We start from the raw sequence: 22,055 nt of genomic DNA on the forward strand, positions 1-22,055 counted from the left end.
AGTACGTAATCGAGGAACCCGTTGAGTACACTTACGAGGATCAAGCTTACGTCAACTCAGAGAACTTTGCAGACAAGATGACCATACCCTTGAAATCACTTCTATCTTCGCTTGCTAGTTGCTCGCTCTATTGCTATGCTTTATAATGCCTCCCATATTGTCATGTCAAGCCTCTAACCCACCTTGTCCTAGCAAACCGTTGTTTGTCTATGTTACCACTTTGCTCAGCCCCTCTTATAGTGTTGCTAGTTGCAGGTGAAGATTGGAGTTTGTTCCTTGTTGGAACATGATTATTGTTGGGATATAATTATTATATCTTGTTTACTTTAATGCACCTATATACTTGGTAAACGGTGGAATGCTTGGCCTTATGCCTGGTGTTTTGTTCCACTCTTGCCGCCCTAGTTTCCGTTATATCAGTGTTATGTTCCTTGATTTTGTGTTCCTTATGCAGTTGGGTTATAATGGGAACCCCTTGACAGTTCGCCTTGAATAAAACTCCTCCAGCAAGGCCCAACCTTGGTTTTACCATTTGCCACCTAAGCCTTTTTCCCTTGGGTTTTGCGGACTCAAGGGTCATCTTTATTTTAAACCCCGGGCCAGTGCTTCTCTAAGTGTTGGTCCAACCTGAGTGATGTCCGGCGCCCCTTGGGCAACCAGGGTCTATGCCAACCCGACGTCAGGCTCATCCGGTGTGCCCTAAGAATGAGATACGTGCGACTCCTATCGGGATTTGTCGGCACATCGGGTGGCTTTGCTGGTCTTGTTTTACCATTGTCGAGATGTCTTGTAACCGGGATTCCGAGTCTGATTAGCACCTGCAGGGTTTTGAACTTTCGAAAGCCGTGCCCGTGGTTATGGGCAGATGGGAATTTGTTAATATCTGGTTGTAGAAAACCTGACACTTAACTTAATTAAAATAAATCAACCGCGTGTGTAGCCGTGATGGTCTCTTTTCGGAGGAGTCCGGGAAGAGAACACGGTCTCGTGTTATGCTTGAACTTAAGTAGTTTCAGGATCACTTCTTGATCTTTATAGCTTCTCGCCCATGCTTTGCTTCTCTTCTCGCTCTCATTTGCGTAAGTTAGCCACCATATATGCTAGTGCTTGCTGCAGCTCCACCTCACTACCTTTTCCTACCCATAAGCTTAAATAGTCTTGATCGCGAGGGTGTGAGATTGCTGAGTCCCCGTGACTCACAGATTACTTCCAAAACCAGATGCAGGTGCCGATGATGCCATTACAGGGGATGCGACCGAACTCAAGTGGGAGTTCGACGAGGATTCAGGACGTTACTATGTCTCCTTTCCAGACGATCAGTAGTGGAGCCCAGTTGGGGCGATCGGGGACCTATGCATTTGGGGTTGTCTTTATTTTGGTTCCGTAGTCGGACCTTGATTGTATTCTGGATGATGTAATGCTATATTTATGTATTGTGTGAAGTGGCGATTGTAAGCCAACTCTTTATCTCTTTCTGTTTCAGTATATGGGATGTGTAAAGATTACCCCTCTTGCGACATGCCTACTATGCGGCTATGCCTCTTAGTAGTGCTCCGACACGTGGGAGATATAGCCGCATCGTGGGTGTTACAAGTTGGTAATCAGAGCCTTCCCCGACTTAGTGCCCCCCTGCTTGTTCGAATCGCTGGTGTTGTTGAGTCTAGAAAAATGTTTTGAGTCTTATAGGATTACATATATCGGAGTGTAGGATTCTTTTTACTCCTTAGTCCCTTTGTCGCTCTGGTGAGGCCTCCTGACGTAAAGTTTTGACTCTTCTCTTCTCAAATTTCATGAATTTTTTTAGGATCACACGGGTATCTTGGAATCGTTCCGATGGTTTTGTGACGAGAACATTGTTCTTGGTGCCTCCTGACATTTAGGGGTTGTGGCTGTGTCCCGGGGAGTTGAGCTCCGAGGTGTTGTCGTCACAATTTTATCGTTGCAGTTCTAGAATACCTGAGTTTCGCCGACATCAAAAATCTCTTTTATGCAGTTGTTGGTGAGATAACCTCGATGCCACCCTATACAGGGGCGGGAGTTCGGGAGTATTGCCATAACTCGTATAACGGATGCTTTTCGAAGGTTGAGGTAAATGATTTCCGAAGGTTTCTTGGTTATGTGTTGAAGGATGGATACAACTAGATGTAGGATTTGCTAGTTTTGTGTGAGATATTATGCTTCCCCTGTATCCCCTACACCCGATTGCATAACCAGAAAGTTTCGGGAGTTTCATAGGTGGGAATTCTTGTAGCTCTAGTATTTCTTCCCGCAGATATTTGGTTTGTGGTTGGGTAATCCTTACCAATTATTTGTTCATATCCGTACCTTGTTGTTTTATTCATCTATCTCTATCTAAGTGGCTTCTCAATTTATGGAAGTGTGATCATTTACTTTGGAATTCATTGGTTCATTCTTGTTCAAATGTTAAGGCTATATGTTGCAATTTCGATCCATTGATTCAGCTTGAGTATATGTCTGTCAAGATGCTAACGGATGTCAACCTCTTCAGGATGGCTCCTCCAACGCGTCAGAATCCGAAACCTCTGCCACCACCTCCACCTCCGGAGGCATGGCAAGCTGTCATGGCCACCACCAACGCCAACACGCAGATGCTTATGCAACTCTTGCAAGAGCATAACCAAGGAAATCGAGGCCATGGCAACAATCAAGCTCAGTTTGCTACCCTCAACTAGTTCCTCGCAAACCAGCCGAAGTGTTTCAGTAACTGTGTCGAGGCCATAGACGCTGATGATTGGCTCGTGGATATCTGCAAACATTTTGAGTGTAGCAACATCAGGCCTGAGGACTTTGTCAAGTTTGCTTCGTTCCAACTGAAAGACCAAGTTTTTGAGTGGTATCAACAATATAAAGATTCCAGAGGAGGTCGTGTGATTACCTGGGATGATTTCCACCGAGACTTCAAAGCTCACCACATTCCTCAAAGTGTTGTTGAGAGTAAGCGCAAGGAGTTCCGCAATCTGAAGCAAGGCAGCTTGTCTGTTTACCAATACAACATCCTATTCCAGAGGCTCGCTCGCTTCGCCAAACAAGACGTCCCTGACGAGAAGAGCATGATTTATCAATTCAGAGGTGGCCTTAGAGAAGATCTGCAACTATCTCTTATGCTTTTTGAGCCAAAAAAGTATAATGAGTTCTACAACATGGCACTAAAGCAAGAGGCCGCTCAGCTCAAGTGCGATGCTTCCAAGAAGAGAGTCAGGGATGCAACTCCTTCTTCTTCTTCAACTCAAGTGGCAGCTAAGCAGCAAAAGTTCTGGTTGCCTCCTCCTCCGTTCCGTCGGCCTTATCAGTAGAAGAGTAAAGGTGGCAATGGATCTTCCCACCCACCCAACCCATGCTATCAGAACAAAGCTTCATCTTATGCTCCAAGGTCAAGTGCTCCGTATCACCGTCCGCTCTTAGAGGTTACGTGCAACAAGTGTCAGCAGAAAGGGCACTATGCGAACAAATGCTTCAACCAGAGGCGTCTTCCGCCTCCTCCTCCTATGAGATCTGCCAGCAATGCAGTGGTCAAGCATAATCCCAAGTCTGCAAAGGTCAACATGATGAGCGCAACTCAGGCAGAGGACTCTTCATAAGTGACCATGGGTAATCTTCCTGTTAATGATATTCCTGCAGAAGTCCTTTTCGGTACTGGTGCATCGCATTGTTGCATTTCAAGACCATTTGCATCTAAGCACGAGTTGCTTGTCCAAGATTTTCCTAGGCAGTTATCAGTTGTCTCTCCGGGTAAATTCATGAACGCAAGCTCTATGGTTCCGGATGTTTCTATCAAGATGGGCGACTATAAGTTCCTGTCCTCTCCAATTATTCTTGGTAACTCGGATATTGATCTAATTCTCGGCATGGATTGGCTTTCTAAGCACAAGGCTCAGCTTGATTGTGCTGCCAGGCAGATTCAATTGACGCACTCGTCTGAGGATGTGATCATCTATGCCGCTCGTGATGATACCATTCGACTGTTTTCTCTCAATGAGAAGGGCGAGTTGAATGCCATCTCTCAGATTCCAGTCGTTTGTGAATATCAAGATGTCTTTCCAGAAGAGCTTCCAGGAATGCCTCCTCACCGGCCCGTTGAATTCGTCATTGATCTTGAGCCTGGCATGGAACCTGTTTGCAAACGTCCTTACAAGCTTGGACCAGAAGAGTTGAAAGAGCTGAAGAAACAACTCGATATACAAGAGCACATGGGTCTCATCCGGCCAAGTTCTTTTCATTGGGATTGTGGTGTTCTTTTTTGTCAAGAAGAAGGATGGAACGGGTCGACTTTGTGTCGACTACCGTCCATTGAACAAGAAGACCATAACGAACAAGTACCCACTTCCCAACATCAATGAGCTATTCAAACAACTCAAAGGTGCTCAAGTATTCTCCAAGCTTGACCTTCGTATGGGCTATCATCATATTCGAATTCGTGAACAAGATATCCCCAAGACAACATTCAGAACAAGCTATGGTTCCTATGAATACACTGTCATGTCTTTCGGCCTTGTCAATGCTCCTCCAACGTTCTCTCGCATGATGAACTTCATCTTCAACCCTTACACAAATGACTTCGTCTTGGTATATCTCGATGACATTTTGGTCTTTTCCAAGGACAAGGAGGATCATGCCAAGCATTTGAGATTGGTACTGGACAAACTCAGAGAACATCAGTTCTATGCAAAGTTTTCAAAGTGCGAGTTTTGGCTCGATGAGGTTCTCTACCTTGGGCATATCATCTCCGCCAAGGGCATAACTGTTAATCATGAGAAGGTGTCTGCAATTGTGAATTGGGAACCACCTCAGAATGTGAAGCAGCTCCGCAGTTTCCTCGGGCTTGCAAGCTATTGTCGAAGATTCATTGAGAATTTCTCTAAGATCGCGAAGCCTCTTTCCAACCTCCTCCAGAAGCATGTGAAGTATGTCTGGACGCCTGAATGTGACATCGCTTTCAACACCCTCAAAGAGAAGTTAGTCACAGCTCCAGTTCTGACTCCTCCTGATGAATCCAAACCATTCGAAGTTTTCTATGATGCTTCCCTTCAAGGTCTCGGTGCTGTGTTAATGCAAGAGAAGAAAGTTGTGGCTTTACCTCTCGCCAGTTGAAGCCTAACGAAAAGAACTACCCCACCCATGACCTCGAGTTGGCGGCAGTTGTCCATGCTCTTTTAACATGGAGACATCTCTTGTTGGGAAGAAAAGTTGACATCTTCAGTGATCATAAGAGCCTCAAGTACATCTTCACTCAACCCAACCTCAACCTCAGGCAGACTCGTTGGGTCGAGATGATTCAAGAGTATAATCCGAGTATCGAATATACTCCAGGCAAGGCCAATGTCATTGCTGACGCTTTGAGCAGGAAGGCTTACTACAACAGTTTGATTCTCAAGCCCTTCCAACCGGATCTTTGTGAAGCTTTCCGCAAACTTAATCTCCAAGTTGTTCCTCAAGGATTTCTTGCCAACCTCCAAGTCTCTCCTACTTTGGAAGATCAAATTCGTGAGGCTCAACTTCTTGATGCAATGGTGAAAAAGGTGAAGATTGGTATTGCCAAGAGCCAACCCAAGTACAAGTGCTATCGCCTTGATGACAAAGATACTCTATTCTTCAAGGATCGATTTGTTGTTCCTAAGGGTGACCTTCGTAAAGTCATTATGAATGAGGCTCACAATTCACTCCTATCTATTCATCCTGGAAGTACAAAGATGTACCATGACCTCAAGCAGTTGTATTGGTGGACTCGAATGAAGCGAGAAATTGCTAAGTTCGTGAATGAATGTGATGTGTGCAGAAGAGTGAAAGCAGAACACCAACGGCCAGCTGGTCTCCTCCAACCCCTTGCCATTCTAGAATGGAAGTTTGACCATATTGAGATGGACTTCGTGACTGGATTTCCCAAGTCCAAACGTGGAAATGATTCTATCTTCGTCGTCATCGACAAGCTTACAAAAGTGGCTCATTTTCTTCCTATCAAAGAATCTATCACAGCAGCTCAGTTGGCAGAGCTATATACCTCCAGGATTGTCTCTTTGCACAACATTCCACAGTTGATATCTTCAGATCGTGGAAGCATCTTTACTTCTAAGTTCTGGGATTCCTTCCAGAAGGCCATGGGCACCAACATTCGCTTCAACACAGCCTTTCATCCTCAAACTAGTGGACAAGTTGAGCGAGTAAATCAAATTCTTGAAGATATGCTTAGGGCTTGTGTCATTTCCTTTGGTATGAAGTGGGAAGATTGTCTTCCATATGCCGAGTTCTCCTACAAAAACAGCTTCCAAGCGAGTTCGGGCAAGGCCCCATTCGAGATTCTCTATGGCAGAAAGTGTCATACTCCTATTAATTGGTCAGAGACTGGTGAACGCCAACTTCTTGGCAATGACTTGATCACAGCGGCTGAAGAAATGTGCAAAGTCATTCATGAAAATCTCAAAGGCGCACAATCGCGCTAGAAGAGTTACTATGATAGCAAGCATCATGACTTGGCTTTTGAGATAGGAGACCATGTCTACCTCCGCGTCTCTCCAATGAAAGGTACTCGTCGCTTCGCTATCAAAGGGAAGCTTGCCCCTAGATACATGGGCCCTTTCAAGATCATTGGCAAAAGAGGCGATCTCGCCTATGAACTTGAGCTTCCATCCAACTTTGCAAACGTGCACGACGTGTTTCACGTGTCTCAGCTTCGCAAGTGTTTCAAGACTCCTGACCGCACCATCAACTTCGAAGAGATTGACCTCCAATAAGACCTGTCTTATCATGAGCATCCCGTTGCTATTCTTGAAGAAACCAAGCGCAAGACTCGCAACAAGTCTATCAAATTCCTGAAAGTGAAGTGGTCACACCATTCCGACCGAGAGGCCACCTGGGAATGCGAGGACCACCTCCGTTACGAATATCCAGAGTTCTTTCAGTCCTAGATCTGGAGACGAGATCCTTTCATAGTGGTGGAGTGTTGTAACACCCCGGATGTAACTTACCATATTTGTACTCTAACTCTTGCCATTTTCGGCTCTAAGTTATGATATTCCCTCGTGGTTGGGTTTTTGTCTTTGTTTTTGCATTTTCTTCATGTCATGCATCTCATATCATGTCATCATGTGCATCGCATTTGCATACGTGTTCGTCTCATGCATCCGAGCATTTTCCCCGTTGGCTGTTTTGCGATCCGGCACTCCTATGTCCCCCGGCGCCCCCTTTTGCCTTTTTACGTGTGCGGGTGTTAAAATTTCTCGGAATGGTCCGAGATTTTCCAAGCGGCCTTGGTACACCATCGCTAGACCGCCTATCAAGTTTCGTGCCATTTGGAGTCCGTTTGATACTCCAACGGTTAACCGAGGAAACGTAAAGGCCTCGTGTGTGTTGCAGCCCAACACCCCTTCAAAGTGGCCCGAAACCCATCCAAACCCCCTCCATCCTCTCGGCCGTTCGTCCATGATCGCGTGGCCGAAAAACGCACCTCATTTGGTGTGGCACCCCGGCTCAGAGCGACCGGTTTACCATACATTGCCAGCCTAGAGACCATGTCTTCTGGCAACGCACAACATCTTGGTACAGAATAACAACCGCTTTATTGATGCTAGCGGAACAGAGTTACATTACAACAGCTGTCGAGGCCAAGCGGCACACTCGGTGCGGCTGAACAATATGTACATTATGTAGTGAACATAAATGGGCCTCGATATGAACAACTATGTGGCAACGGAATAATGTTGTGGCGGAAGCTCCAAATCACAGGGACACCGATGTGGACATGATCTAGACTCGGACAACGCTCTTCTCCAATGATACTTTCCTGAAATCTGGCATGACACGCCAGGTCAGTACATTGAATGTACTTGCAAGCTCACAACAGGCATCATCATAATGATAAACAATATCATGATATTTAACCAATTATCAACACTATATGCCAACATGCTGTGCTCATGCTCAAACGTCCCTCGGGACAACTTACCAACCGTGATCATCTCTGGATCACAAACACACCACCAAAGTGGTTAGATCACAAAAACACCACCAAAGTGGTCAGAACACACCACCAAAGTGGTCAGAACACACCACCAAAGTGGTCTTTCTCAAGAACAACTCGTGATCCTTACGGCAATCACAACCACGACCATCATTTGGTCCCAAATGCCTCGATGGCCTTTCTGCCATCCATCAACAATGCAAAGTTCATCACTTATTGTGCAAATTTTATTAAACGTTGACTCATGGTGGGACCTACTACGAGGTGTCCGTAACCGTGGACTCGGCTATCGATAGATTACACACTCTGTAGAGGTAGCACACTGTATCCACACCACGGAACCCATGGCCTCGCACTCCCATTCGGGTGGACCAACGGCATCCCGACAAAACCCCTCCATTGCCACAACACTCTCCCGGCCACTCCGACCCAAATCCTCCAACGGGCTGGTCCTAGGTGGCCCCGTGTCTACCAAAGAAACCCCGACCACCATCATGGTCAAAACACTCCCACTCAGGGACTCGGTACCATAATCTCATCAATGAGCACACAAGATTATGTCTGCTCACCAGGCCAGGGCAAGCATGATATAACCTTCCCTAGATGGCGACACCGAGGAGAGGCCGTGTCAATGGACCGAATCAAGGCCTTCCCACAAAGGAAAATGTGGTTGCACTAGAAAGAAACTCGATTAAGCGGCACCATGACCCAGTCAACTGTATAGTCAAGTTGAGTTATATCCAGGTTTAACAAAATATGACCGGTGTCATAGCATGCCATGAAATGCAAAATAACACATGCATCATATAATGATAAAAATGACCGATGTCATCCTTATACACACCAAGCATAACGTCAACAACTCAATTTACTCTACTTGCTCAAATAACTCACAACTTAACCAAAATATTTTGCCACAAGTTTATTAACTTCTTACGCAAGAAAGTAACTCTGATAAATTTCTCATATGCTTGTCAAAAAGATTTCATTATCAACAACTCTTACTTTCTTTATCACTAAGTTGGGTTCAAACATTGTGTAAGACAAATAACATGATTAAACAAGTATTTAACAGAACATTTTCTAACAACTTTTTATCAATCTAAGAGGGCAAAAACATAGCTTTAAATAATTTCTAACATACATAACAAAATTATTTCTAACATCACCTCAAATAAATCTTAACTTGCTTTATCCACTAAACTAGTTTCAACCATTATGTAACTGAAGCATAACAACTAACCAATATTTAACAAAATATAAATAACTCCATAATCATTTAAATGCATGGATTAATCCTTTCATTCATGTAAGAAAATCACAAATATTGAAATGGCACCATGAAAATGTTGCTGTGGCTTGCCTTAGTGCAGACGAGGTTCACAAGCCTCCTGGTGATCCTCAAGACAAGCTTCACCTTCTGAAAATGGTTTTAAACACAACAAGAAAATACCAATAACACTTCTGAAAATCATGAGAAATTCTAGACAGCTTAGAAAAATCTCATCTTTGGTGATCTGCTAGATTTCTTATCAAAGAACAGAATGCAAAAAGAGTCAATTCATTTAGACTTATGGTTGAAGAGTTATGACTGTTTGAAGTGTTCTGTAAATTCAAATGAATTTGAAATAGACTGGGGGGGGGGGTGACGTCGAAGGCGTAAAGCCCAGGGGCGCCACCACTTGTACCGCTTCGCTCGCGTACTGAGTGGCTGACTAGCGGGCCCCGCTAGTCAGGTGGGGAAAGAGGGGGATGGAAACATAGGGAACCGCGGCTTCGCCGGAGCTCTCGCCGGCGACGAGGGATCCTTGGCCCAAACGAGAGGGAGGGATGGCAGGAGGGGGTTGAGGCGCACTTGCCCGTACCCATAGCGTAGCTAGGGGCGGTTGGACGGCGTCGGAATCAACCTCGCAAGCAGAGGCAGAACATGGAGGTCGCCGGAGTTGAGGAAGAGGGCGAGCATAGGCCACTCCAGGGGCTCCAAGCGGGCGGGACAGCCTCACCGGAGAGAGGCGGAGGCCCTGGAGGGGTCGCCCAGGCCTGGAAGGAGCTAGAGCTACCGTGGCGACCAGAGGGGATCGCCGGTGAGCTCGAGCTCGGGGACGGCGGCCCAAGGCCTGCCCGACCGGGCTCCGGCTTCCTACTCGATCGTGGGGTGTGTGTGAGTGTTGGCTGGTGCTCGAGGAGGCTGGGGAGGGCTCTATATATAGGCGAGCGGCGAGGGTGCTTCGGGTTCTGCTGGTGGACACCTGTCCACGGCGCCTGGCGACGAGCGGCGTCAGTGAGAGGGGGAGAAGGCGACGGAGGTCACGCGGCCACTTTGGGCGGGCGGAGACGAGCACAGGATCAAGAGGAGTCTCGAAATGGTCGAGAGGTAAATATTGATATATTAGAAGATGGTATTCGAACACCAGAATGGTTTCGAGTGGTTTGGGTATTTTCCCGAAGTACCGAGGGGTTACCGAAACCCCCCGGGGAAAGTCATGGGACTCATGGGCCACAGGAGAGAGAGGTGACAGCCCACAAGGGGTGGCCGCGCCCCCCATGGGAGTCCGAATTGGACTAGGGGAGGGGGCGGCACCCCCCTTTCCCTCTCCTACTCCCTCCCCCTTTCCCACTCCGGAAAAAGGAAAGGGGAATCCTACTAGGACTAGGAGTCCTAGTAGGACTCCCCCCATGGTGCGCCCCTCTAGGCCGGCCACCTCCTCCCCTCGTACTTTATATACGGGGGCAGGGGGGCACCCCAAAGCACAACAATTGTTCTCTAAGCCGTGTGCGGTGCCCCCCCTCCACAGTTTAATCCTCCGGTCATAGGGTCGTAGTGCTTAGGCGAAGCCCTGCACGGATCGCATCACCATCACCGTCACCACGCCGTCGTGCTGATGAAACTCTCCCTCGACCCTATGCTAGATCAAGAGTTCAAGGGACATCATCAAGCTGAACGTGTGCAGAACTCGCAGGCGCCGTACGTTTGGTACTTGATCGGTTGAATCAAGAAGACGTTCGACTACATCAACCACGTTAAACTAACGCTTCCGATGTCGGTCTATGAGGGTACGTGGACACACTCTCCCCTTCTCGTTACTATGCATCTCCTAGATAGATCTTGCATGATCATAGAATTTTTTTTGAAATTGCATGCTACGTTCCCCAATAGTGGTATCATAGCTAGGTCTATGCGTAGATGATATGCACAAGTAGAACACAAAGAGTTGTGGGCGATAATAGCCATACTGCTTACCACCAACGTCTTTTTGATTCGGCGGTATTGTTGGATGAAGCGGCCCGGACCATGACCACGTTCATGAGACCTGTTCCACCGACAGACATGCAACTTGTTTTGCATAAAGGTGGCTGGCAGGTGTCTGTTTCTCGAACTTTAGTTGAATCGAGTTGGACTACGACCGGTCCTTGCTGAAGGTTAAAACATCACACTAGACGAAAAATCGTTGTGGTTTTGATGTGTAGGTAAGAACGGTTCTTGCTAGAAGCTCATAACAGCCACATAAACCTTGCAACAACAAAGTAGATGACATCTAACTTGTTTTTGCAGGGCTTGTTGTGTTGTGATATGGTCAAGACATGATGTGATATAAGTTATTGCATGAGATGATCATGTTTTGTAAAAGTTATCAGCAATTGGCAGGAGTCTTATGGTTGTCGCTTTATTGTATGAAATGCAATCGCCATGTAATTGCTTTACTTTATCACTATGCGGTAGCGATAGTTGTGGAAGCAATAGTTGGTGAGACGACAACGACGCTACGATGGAGATCAAGGTGTCAAGACAGTGATGATGGAGATCATGACGGTGCTTTGGAGATGGAGATCAAAGGCACAAGATGATGATGGCCATATCATGTCACATATTTTGATTGCATGTGATGTTTATCTTTTATGTATCTTATTTTGCTTAGTACGACGGTAGCATTATAAGATGACCCCTCACTAAATTTGAAGGTATACGTGTTCTCCCTGAGTATGCACCATTGTGACAGTTCGGCACGCCGAGACACCATGTGATGATCGGGTGTGATAAGCTCTATGTTCACATACAATGGGTGCAAGACAGTTTTGCACGTGCAGAATACTCGGGTTAAACTTGACGAGCCTAACATATGCAGATATGGCCTCGGAACGCTGAGACCGAAAGGTCGAACATGAATCATATAGTACATATGATCAACATGGAGATGTTCACCATTGAAAACTACTCCATCTCACGTGATGATCGGACATGGTTTAGTTGATTTGGATCACATGACCATTTAGATTACTAGAGGGATGTCTATCTAAGTGGGAGTTCTTAAGTAATATGATTAATTGAACTTAATTTATCATGAACTTAGTCCTGACAGTATTTGCATATCTATGTTATAGATCAATAGCTCGTGTATAGCTCCCCTATTTTATTTTTGATACGTTCCTAGAGAAAACTAAGTTGAAAGATGATAGTAGCAATGATGCGGACTGGGTTCGTGATCTGATGATTATCCTCATTGCTGCACAGAAGAATTATGTCCTTGATGCACCGCTAGGTGACAGACCTATTGCAGGAGCAGATGCAGACGTTATGAATGTTTGACAAGCTCGGTATGATGACTACTTGATAGTTTAGTGCACCATGCTTTACGGCTTAGAACCGGGACTTCAAAAATGTTTTGAATGCCATGGAGCATATGAGATGTTCCAAGAGATGAAAATGATATTTCAGACCCATGCCTGTGTTAAGAGGTATGAGACCTCTAACAAGTACTTTGCCTACATGATGGAGGAGAATGGCTCAGCCAGTGAGCATGTACTCAGAATGTCTGGGTAGTACAATCGCTTGAATCAACTGGGAGTTAATCTTCCAGATAAAGATAGTGATTGATAGAGTTCTCTAGTCACTATCACCAAGCTACTAGAACTTCGTGATAAACCATAATATGCAAGGGATGACAAAAACGATTCCCGAGCTCTTCGCGATGCTGAAATCGGTGAAGGTAGAAATCAAGAAAAAGCATCAAGTGTTGATGGTCGACAAGACCATAGTTTCAAGAAAAAGGGCAAAGGTAAAGAAAGGGAACTTCAAGAAGAATGAAAAGCAAGTTGCCACTCCCATGAAGAAGCCTAAAGCTAGACCTAAGCCTGAAACTGAGTGCTTCTACTGCAAAGGGAATGGTCACTAGAAACAGAACTACCCCAAATACTTGGCGGATAAGAAGGATGGCAAAGTGAATAAAGGTATATTTGATATGCATGTTATTGATGTGTATTTTACTACTGTTCATAGTAACCCCAGGGTATTTGATACCGGTTCATTTGCTAAGATTAGTAACTCGAAACAGGAGTTACAGAATGAACAAAGACTAGTTAAGGGCGAGGTGACGATGTGTGTTGCAAGTGATTCCAAGGTTGATAAGATCACCATCACACACTCCCTCTACCTTCAGGATTAGTGTTGAACCTAAATAAATGTTATTTGGTGTTTTTGTTGAGCATGAATATGATTGGATCATGTTTATTGCAATACAGTTATTCATTTAAGTCAGAGAATAATTGTGGTTCTGTTTACATGAATAAAACCTTCTATGGTCATACACCCAATGTAAATGGTTTATTGAATCTCGATCGTAGTGATACACATATTCATAATATTGATACCAAAAGATGCAAATTTGATAATGATAGTGCAACATATTTGTGGCACTGCCGTTTAGGTCATATTGGTGTAAAGCGCATGAAGAAACTCCATGCAGATGGGCTTTTGAAATCACCTGATTATGAATCATTTGATACTTGCGAACCATGCCTCATGGGAAAGATGACTAAAACCCTGTTCTTCGGAACAATGGAGCGAGCCAATGTGATGTGAAGCATCCCACATTTATCCCCATGTACACTCCGACTACTCTCCAAGCCCCAAGAGGACATACGACGAGACCTCGAACATACGCCATCGTACACGAGGAACTAAGAGGAAGACCATGGACAAGACGACAAGGACACCAAGGGCAAGGAAGAAGAGAAGGAGCTTCCCGGAGGCTACAACCGCTAGATGACTAGTCCTTACCAGACGTGCGACCCCCTCCAATGACCGGACGTCCGAACATCTCCGGAAATCCAGAGCCTGAAGCCCGAGCCAAACGAGCAGACGTCCGACGCCACTGGACGACCGGCTACTTCCAGAAATCCGATGCCAGCTATCCTGAGCCAAAACACGGGATGTCCGACAAGTACCGGACCACCGGACCCTCGCGAGCCACCGAACGTCCGGTACCCGTCAGACGACCAGTGCCTGTCTATGCACAGAGTATCGGGCCAAGGCCCATTTATCCCCCACTTACCCCTTCGTGGACCTAGACTATATATACTCCTGCACCTCCTCCTAGTTAGGGTTAGCAAAGTAGTAGCTCATTTAGAGATAGAGCTTTGCTCATCCACATCGGATATACTCCTTGAGAGAGACCACGACCCCTCTTCGGAGAAGATCCATGTTGGATTCAAGACCTCCTCACGGAGAAGACCTCAAGACCTCCTTATAGATAAGAACCGGTTACCCTATGTATCTTCCTTTGTTGGATTCGGATCATGTATCTCTTTGTGTTTCGAGGATCTAGCACATGTGTGATCGTTCATGTTGGTTTGAGTGATTCTCTCATGTTTTCCCTCGTGTTTCCCCTTGTGTTTCCCCTCGTGTTCTTCGTGTTCTTTGTGGGATCCGCTCCTTTCGTGAAAGATCGGCCCCTAGGGTTTACACCCTGCATCATCTTGGTATCATGAGCCACGTTGATCATGATTTTGGAGCCTCCCCTCTTCGTTTTCTAGCCTAATTTTGTTGTGTTCTTCCCTAAATTCGAAAATCCCCACCAAAAATAGCCCCAATTTTTTTTTTGTGATTTGTTGGTTTGAGTAAGTTTTGTTGGATTTGATCCATGGATTTGCTTGGTTTCAAGTGGATCTAGCATCTCCCCAAGTTTCCCCATCTTCCATCCATGAAATCTCATCAATTTTGACCCCCAAATCCCCATTTTCCGCCCAAAATCGCACCCCGGATCTCGCATTGACCCCGACCCACCGGACGACCGACATTTTACGGACGTCCGGAGCCCCAGGAACGACCGGACGTCCGTAACCTTCTTGATGACCAGAATCCCTAACCCGAGCTGAAATTAGCGGATTTCCGACCCGATTGGATGTCCGACAACCGGACATCCGTCCATTTACGGACGTCCGTAAGCTGTAGTTTCAGACTTTGGCTGATTCTTGTTTCGGCCACAACTAATTCCCAAACTCCAATTTTGATGTTCTTTAGCTTGTTTTGAAGCTCTTGACATCCCCCTTCCCACAAAAATACCACCAACATATTTTGACTCCATCAATTTTTGTGAACTTTGACACATTTGCCTAGGGCTTCCACCACATCATCCGTTACACCACCACCGACTTCCGCAACATAACAAATTTTGTTCCCCTTAGCATTAGTGGTTGTTTGAGTTGTGATTTGAGTCTCCTAAGGTGTTTAGGCTACTTAGGGACGGTTGCTTCTTCATTAACCACCACCACCACTACCGCATTGGCTTACCCACCATACACTTCCGCCACCCCAACTTAACCCAATTTTGTTTGAGTTGCGAGTTGTGTATCCTAAGGTGTTTCGGCTACTTAGGGACGGTGACCTTCAACTCCGACTCACATAACCCCCATAACCTCCACTTACACATTGCCTACTCGCATAACCCATCATTGAATATCCGCAATCCCATTGAGCTTCCGCAAAACCACCACCGCATTCCGCTACCACCATTTGACATTTGTCATTTGAGATTTTGAGTTCGCGGTTTTTTTCCATTTCCTAAGGTGTTTCAGCTACTTAGGGACAAGTCTCCATCATCTTGGTATCTCCATCAAGATCACCGCCACTCATCATCGCCAAGGACGGTAACGTCCATATCATCTTGGTATCGTGGTATCCCTCCATTATATATTCCCTTTCTATTGCATTGATAACCCCTAGCCTATTTTGCATTACTTGCCTATCGAGACTAGCCATTTGAGTATTGCCAGCAACGTTACTTGTGCACATTAGTGATCTACACCTTCCATTGCATACATACCATATCATATTGGTATCATATCATCCCTTGTGCCACAAGTTTGTTCCCGCATATACACAATTGTTATCTTGGTTTGCGCATTGTGCAAAAGTGGCCATACAAAAAAAGAATACGCTTTTAAGCAAAAGAGAAAGAGCAAAGATGCTTGTAAGCATGTGCCATAGCATCATACCATATTGCACATAAGATTGTTATATCCGATCATCTTGGATCATCTTGAAAGAAACACCGGGAACCATACATACATAGCATACTTGGGATAGAAAGTTGATACATCTTTGCATCTTATAGGTTGTGCACAAGTGTCGTATCCGCCTACTGAGCAATCGTGCTAGCGTCTCTCTTGAGTTGTGCAACACGAGCGTTTTCCATGGATTCCACATTTTGAGCTCATTCCTTGGTTGCATGACCCCATTTATCTATCTGTGTGTGCGTTTCCGTGTGCCATTCATTGCTATTGGTCTACGTGTTTCACTTGCAAATTTGTGAATCTCTTTCAACATTATTGACTCTTGCTAACATTTTGCAACAAATTTTTTGTGCCACTATCCTCACCGAGCTCCACCGTAAGCCTTATTTGTGTAGGTGTGAGAAACCGACAAGAATTGGTACCAATTATGCTATTTCCTTGTTACATCATCGAGTGATCATTGATCCATCTTCAACTTTGGTCAAGTTACATTTGGTATAGTTCTTCTCCTTTCCCCACTCATATTTGCTCGAGTATTGTGATGGATAGGCAAGGCATTTCATCTCCGGTCTTCCACAACAATGACGGCGTGAACAACTACATCACCAAAGCGTCAATCTTCGATCTACAACGACAAATGCAAGGCACACAATCAAGATTGCGAGAGCGCATTGAGAACCTCTCCATCAACATTCATCACACTGAAGCAAGGAAATGGGACTACATCGACAGCAAGCTTTCAGCACAAAAGGAGGAGCAAGATGCAAGGATGGAGGAGATTCAGAGCTTGTTGATCAACCGTTCTTCCCCTTCATCATCCTCAAGGCGGCGATGTTCAAGTCACAAGTCTTCGGAGCACAAAAATGATGCAAGCGCAAGTTGTCCACGTCCACATCTCCATGGCGACCAACATCACGTTCGTGATCCACATCTTCATGAAGGGCAAGTAACCTCCAAGCATCATGTGCACGATGACGACGAACGCCATCAAGCTCAAGCACAACAACGACACCAACATCATGAAGATGCTCGCCAAGCGCAAATGCACAAGTCCCTACAAGCCCTACTTCACGCCAAGGCCAACCTTTATGAGCATAAGAGAAGACCACGAGACAACCACAACCAAGACGGCGCTACGTCTACAACAACCACTTCGGCATCTTCGCCAAGTGCTATCAAGGCATCTTCGCCTTTGGACGTATGGCATCTTCACCTACTTCCCAGGAGTTCGCCTACATCGACATCTTCAACTACAAGGCGACCACCTACGAGCGAGGGCGACACTTCCATCTTTGGAAGCCCCCCAAGTAAGATGGCCGAGCATGGGACATTCCCTTCGGTCATGGAGATGAGCTACAAGGTGCCACATCATATGGGCCTCCAACAACAAGACAGCGACAAGAAGGTTGAGCAAGGGCCTTCCCCTTCGACCACGACGACGAGCATGAACCTCTTCAACAACATGAAGACGACGCCCATATTGGACTCATACTCCGAGTCAAGCTACGAGACCGCACATGAAACCTTATCTTTGGTCTTAGAGGAGAGTGATGATGTGCCATCTTTGGCCTTCATCCACGGCTACGACAACGACATGATTGAGCATGGAGAGATTTGCACCAACATCTCTCTGACACCCACATATCATGAGATGACCCAATTGCCATGTGAGGAGAGCCACCACCCCATGAGTGATATGAGTGACTCCACCATATATGACATTGAGTGCATTTCCTATGAGAGGATGAGTGTGACCATCACTAGCCCCACACTTGAGAGCATGCCACACATCCGATGTGAGGCTGAGAGCCATTCGAATGACTCCACCAACCATATGAGTGAGAGCCTCCAAGAGGGAGTGAGTGAGCCACAACACTTAGTGAGTGAGGTAGTTGAGACGACATGTGAGGCCACTATGATTTCTAACGACTTAACCTCTACACCAAGTGTGTTTTCTTCTTTGGTGCTAGGTCTCCTACATGACGACATGCCTACCCTCGACGAGTCCATACCTCCAACGACGACGATGGCCATGATGGATGATGATGCACCCCCACATGGTTCCATCAAGATGAAGATGAACACGACTTGGTCTTCGACACCTCACCTACAAAACATGAGCGATGCTCCAAAGGTAACATAGGTGATGGTGCTTCTCTTGTCCCGCTAGTGGACTATTTTACCAATGATTGCTTGCATGATGTTGAAACACCTATTCCCATGCTTCATGCTAGTGCGACTTCCTCATGTCATGACTTACCTATTTATGATGAATATGATGACGAGCATGTCGAGTTGCCTAGTTGTAATTTTATGCTCCATAGGATATCATGTGAAAATTCTATTGGTCACTTCATGCATTGAACTTGTTACCTTTGACAATCCATTGAACTTGTCATATGCTATGAGTGAGATCTCCCATAATGCATCATTTCAATCTCAACATAGTAGCTATGCGTGCCCCATTAAAATAAATCCCATTTGCACTTATGGCATAGATGACGAGATGATGATCATTGGCTTTTGTTTTTCATGTGATGATATTGCCATGCTTCCTTTACATGCTTTGCGCAATTCATATACTATGCCATGCCATGATCACATTGTTCCAAATATGCATTGTTTTGGATATTGTCAATATTCTGCACGTGATGTTTCTACAAATGCTCATGATGAGACCCCCATAGTTTCCTCTTACATATTAGGAAATTTTGATACACCCTATCCTTTGCATGCTTCCCATAATTGCTTGCACCATATGCATTCCATGAATAACAATGCTCTACATATTCCATTACACAATTTGAGTCTCCATTATGCTATACATAACAACAAACCTATCATGATGGATGACATGTTTCTATATCACGCATCTCATTTATTTGAGAATTGGATATTTTGTGCTAACCAACACAAACACGTGCGCATCATGATGGATGATGTGTACCTATACCATGCACACACAATTTTCCCTTTGTCTTTGTTTTGTGTAGGTACTCACGTATGTCGGATTTCGGGTTCCGGCAGACCCTTGAGGTTCGAACACTGGGGTGCACGCGGAGCTTTCGTCTCCTACCTACCTACACCCCTCCGCCTTGCTAGGATCTAAACTAAGGAAAGAAAAACACAAGAGACACAGGGTTTATACTAGTTCGGGCCACCGTTGTGGTGTAATACCCTACTCCAGTGTATGGTGTGGTGGATTGCCTCTTGGGATGATGATGATGAACAATACAAGGAAGAACAGCCTCGCGAGGGTCTGTTCTTCGCTGGGGCGATGAACTGCTGGGAGGAGCTCAGTCACCCTTCTCTCTCTCTCTCTCTCTATCTCTCTCTTTCTTTTTGCCCTCGGTCCTCTCTCTTCTGTCTAGCGGGTGGCCGGTCCTATTTATAGGGGCCTTGGTCCTCTTCCCAAATATCGAGCGGGAAGGGAGCCAACAATGGCGGGCTAATTTGAAGGGGGACAGCTAGTACTAGCTATCCTGACAAAAGTAGTCTTCGCCTGCGCAAAGCTCTGGTGATGACGCCGTCTTGGGCTCCACGGTGACCTCCATCTCGTAGTCCTCCTGGTCTTGGTCTCGTTGCACCGAAATGGCAACCTTTGCCTGATGCCTCGGTACTCCGTGGCTGCGCTTGCCCCCTTTGCACCAAAGAGGAAAGGAGGACACTGCGCGGGCTGGCACCCGCCTGGCGCTCTCGGTCGTCATGGCTTGCGTCACGGGCACCTTGTGAGGTACCCCACCTTGATCTCTCCGCCTCCTCATGAGCCAGCCTGACGAGGCCGTGCCTGAGGAAGCTCCGCGTCATCCGCCCCGCGAGGCTTGGCCCCTTGCGAGGGTCTTGGGTTTGTGTTGGTGAAGATGGGCCGCGCTGGGCCCCCTTTTGAACCACGCCGCAGGCCGCAGGCAGGCAAGTATGGGGACCCCCGTTCCCAGAACACCGACAGTAGCCCCCGGGCCCAAGGCGCGCCCGGACTTGGCCGTGCAGGGAGGCGGAAGGGCAAGAGCGAAGCGCCGCGGGCCCTAATAGTCTGCGGCCTTGGGAGCCGCGTGGCGGTTGATTGGATGTGGGCGCCTCCACTTCCCCATGGCGCCTTGGCAACTGCACGGATTGGACAAGTCCGTACATGCAAAGTGGGTCATGATTACCTGCGATCGTGGAGGTAGGTGGTTGGCCTCCGCCGGCCATAAGTACAGAACATCGCGTGCCCTTCCAGTCCATCCCTCCTTGCTTCTCCTTCTTCCCGATCCTTGCTCCGTCTTGCTGCGATGGCTCCGATCCGCCGGTTCTCGACGGCAGAGAAGGGAAAGGCTCCCCGAGAGGAACCAGACCCACTCCCACCGAAGAAACGGCTCGCCCCCCGGGGCTCGGACGAGGGGGCCCTTCAGGTGGTGTCGAGGCCTTTGTGCGAGCGGGCACCGCCGGGGTTCCCGCTTCCATTGTACAACCACGTTGAGGACCCTGAAGGAGCTGATGCTGACCGCCACGGGCGGCGCCGCCGTTGGCTCCGGCGGGTCACGAAGGTGTGGGTCGTCCCCCCCGGGGTCCACACCGAGGGCTCCTCCCGAGAGTTCGTGCTTCACGTTGCCATTCCTCTTCAGTCTTGGATCCGCCTTCCTCCCTTCTTCGCCTCGATCATCCCGCAGGGGGAGCCCCTGGAGCTCTGGCTGCAGCACGCCGGCTGCAGCACCCTCGCGACCGAGGTAGAGGTCGCGGTCGTTGCCCCAGGCGAGGTCTACATGACTCGGGGCTGGAGAGAGATCGCCCGGGTTTGCAGGGTAAGGGGCGTCTTCGCGGTCCACTTGGATTACGATGGTGCTTCGGTGATGCTCTTCAAGGTCTTTGATGCGAGCGGGTGCCGGCTGGAGTGCTGCCCCGGGGAAGGTGGCCAGGACCCTGCCGCGATGATGACTGGGCCCGCCAACCGCTCCCTTGGCGGCTCCTCAGGTGGTGGAGGCGTCGGAGGTTCCAGCGACTCCGGCGAGCTCTTCGCGACTCCGGAGACGAGTGATGATAGCTACGAGCCCCCGAGCCGGCACCGCTCCTGGAGCAGGGCGGGCTCGTCAGGCCACCGCCGACCCTGATCTGGATGGGGTTGGCGTCGGTGCTTGACGGCCCATTGTTGATGATGGCGTCTTTTGCTGGGACGTGCATAGTTTGTGTCCCTTTAGGATCTGTTCCCTGTGAGGAATCAAAAACGCGTCCCGTGGGGGCTTGTAAGGTGCCTGTGATCCTGTTTTGTTAATATAACCCCTGTCGTAGAATTGTGCGAGTTGCTCATTCCGTCTTAGCTCAGTCCTCCCTTTCGAACCTCACGAGGGCTTGGTGCTCTGCGCCGACATGTCCCAGTCCCAAGGCGGCTTCAGCCGTCGCTGGTATGCCAGGTCGCGATGCCGTGGTCAAGGCCAGGAGGTGAGCGACCCGGAGTCCGGTAAGAGCCCCTGAGTCGCGATGCTCAGGAGGTCCCCTTTGGCGCCCAAGCAGCCGTCGTTTGGTGAGAAAGGAGAGTGGCGTCGCTAACACGGGATGACATTAGGTGCAGGGATGGTGCCACGGTAGCTGGCGCTTCCGGGTGATGACTTATCTCGAGGATCAGGGGCCGCTCTCTGGTGTGTCGCCGGGTCCGTGCTTCGGCAGGCGCGAGGTTGCTCGGCGAGGTCCTCGCGTGTCTCTCCCCTCTCGCCTTTGTTCCCCTTTCTGCTCTACATCCTCGGGTCCCGGCCCTCGAGCGGGTCTCAACCGTCGCTGGTATGCCAGGTCGCGATGCCGTGGTCAAGGCCAGAGGGTGAGGGCT

Source organism: Triticum aestivum, chromosome 2A (assembly GCF_018294505.1).
Source record: "Triticum aestivum cultivar Chinese Spring chromosome 2A, IWGSC CS RefSeq v2.1, whole genome shotgun sequence".
Lineage (NCBI taxonomy): Eukaryota > Viridiplantae > Streptophyta > Magnoliopsida > Poales > Poaceae > Triticum > Triticum aestivum.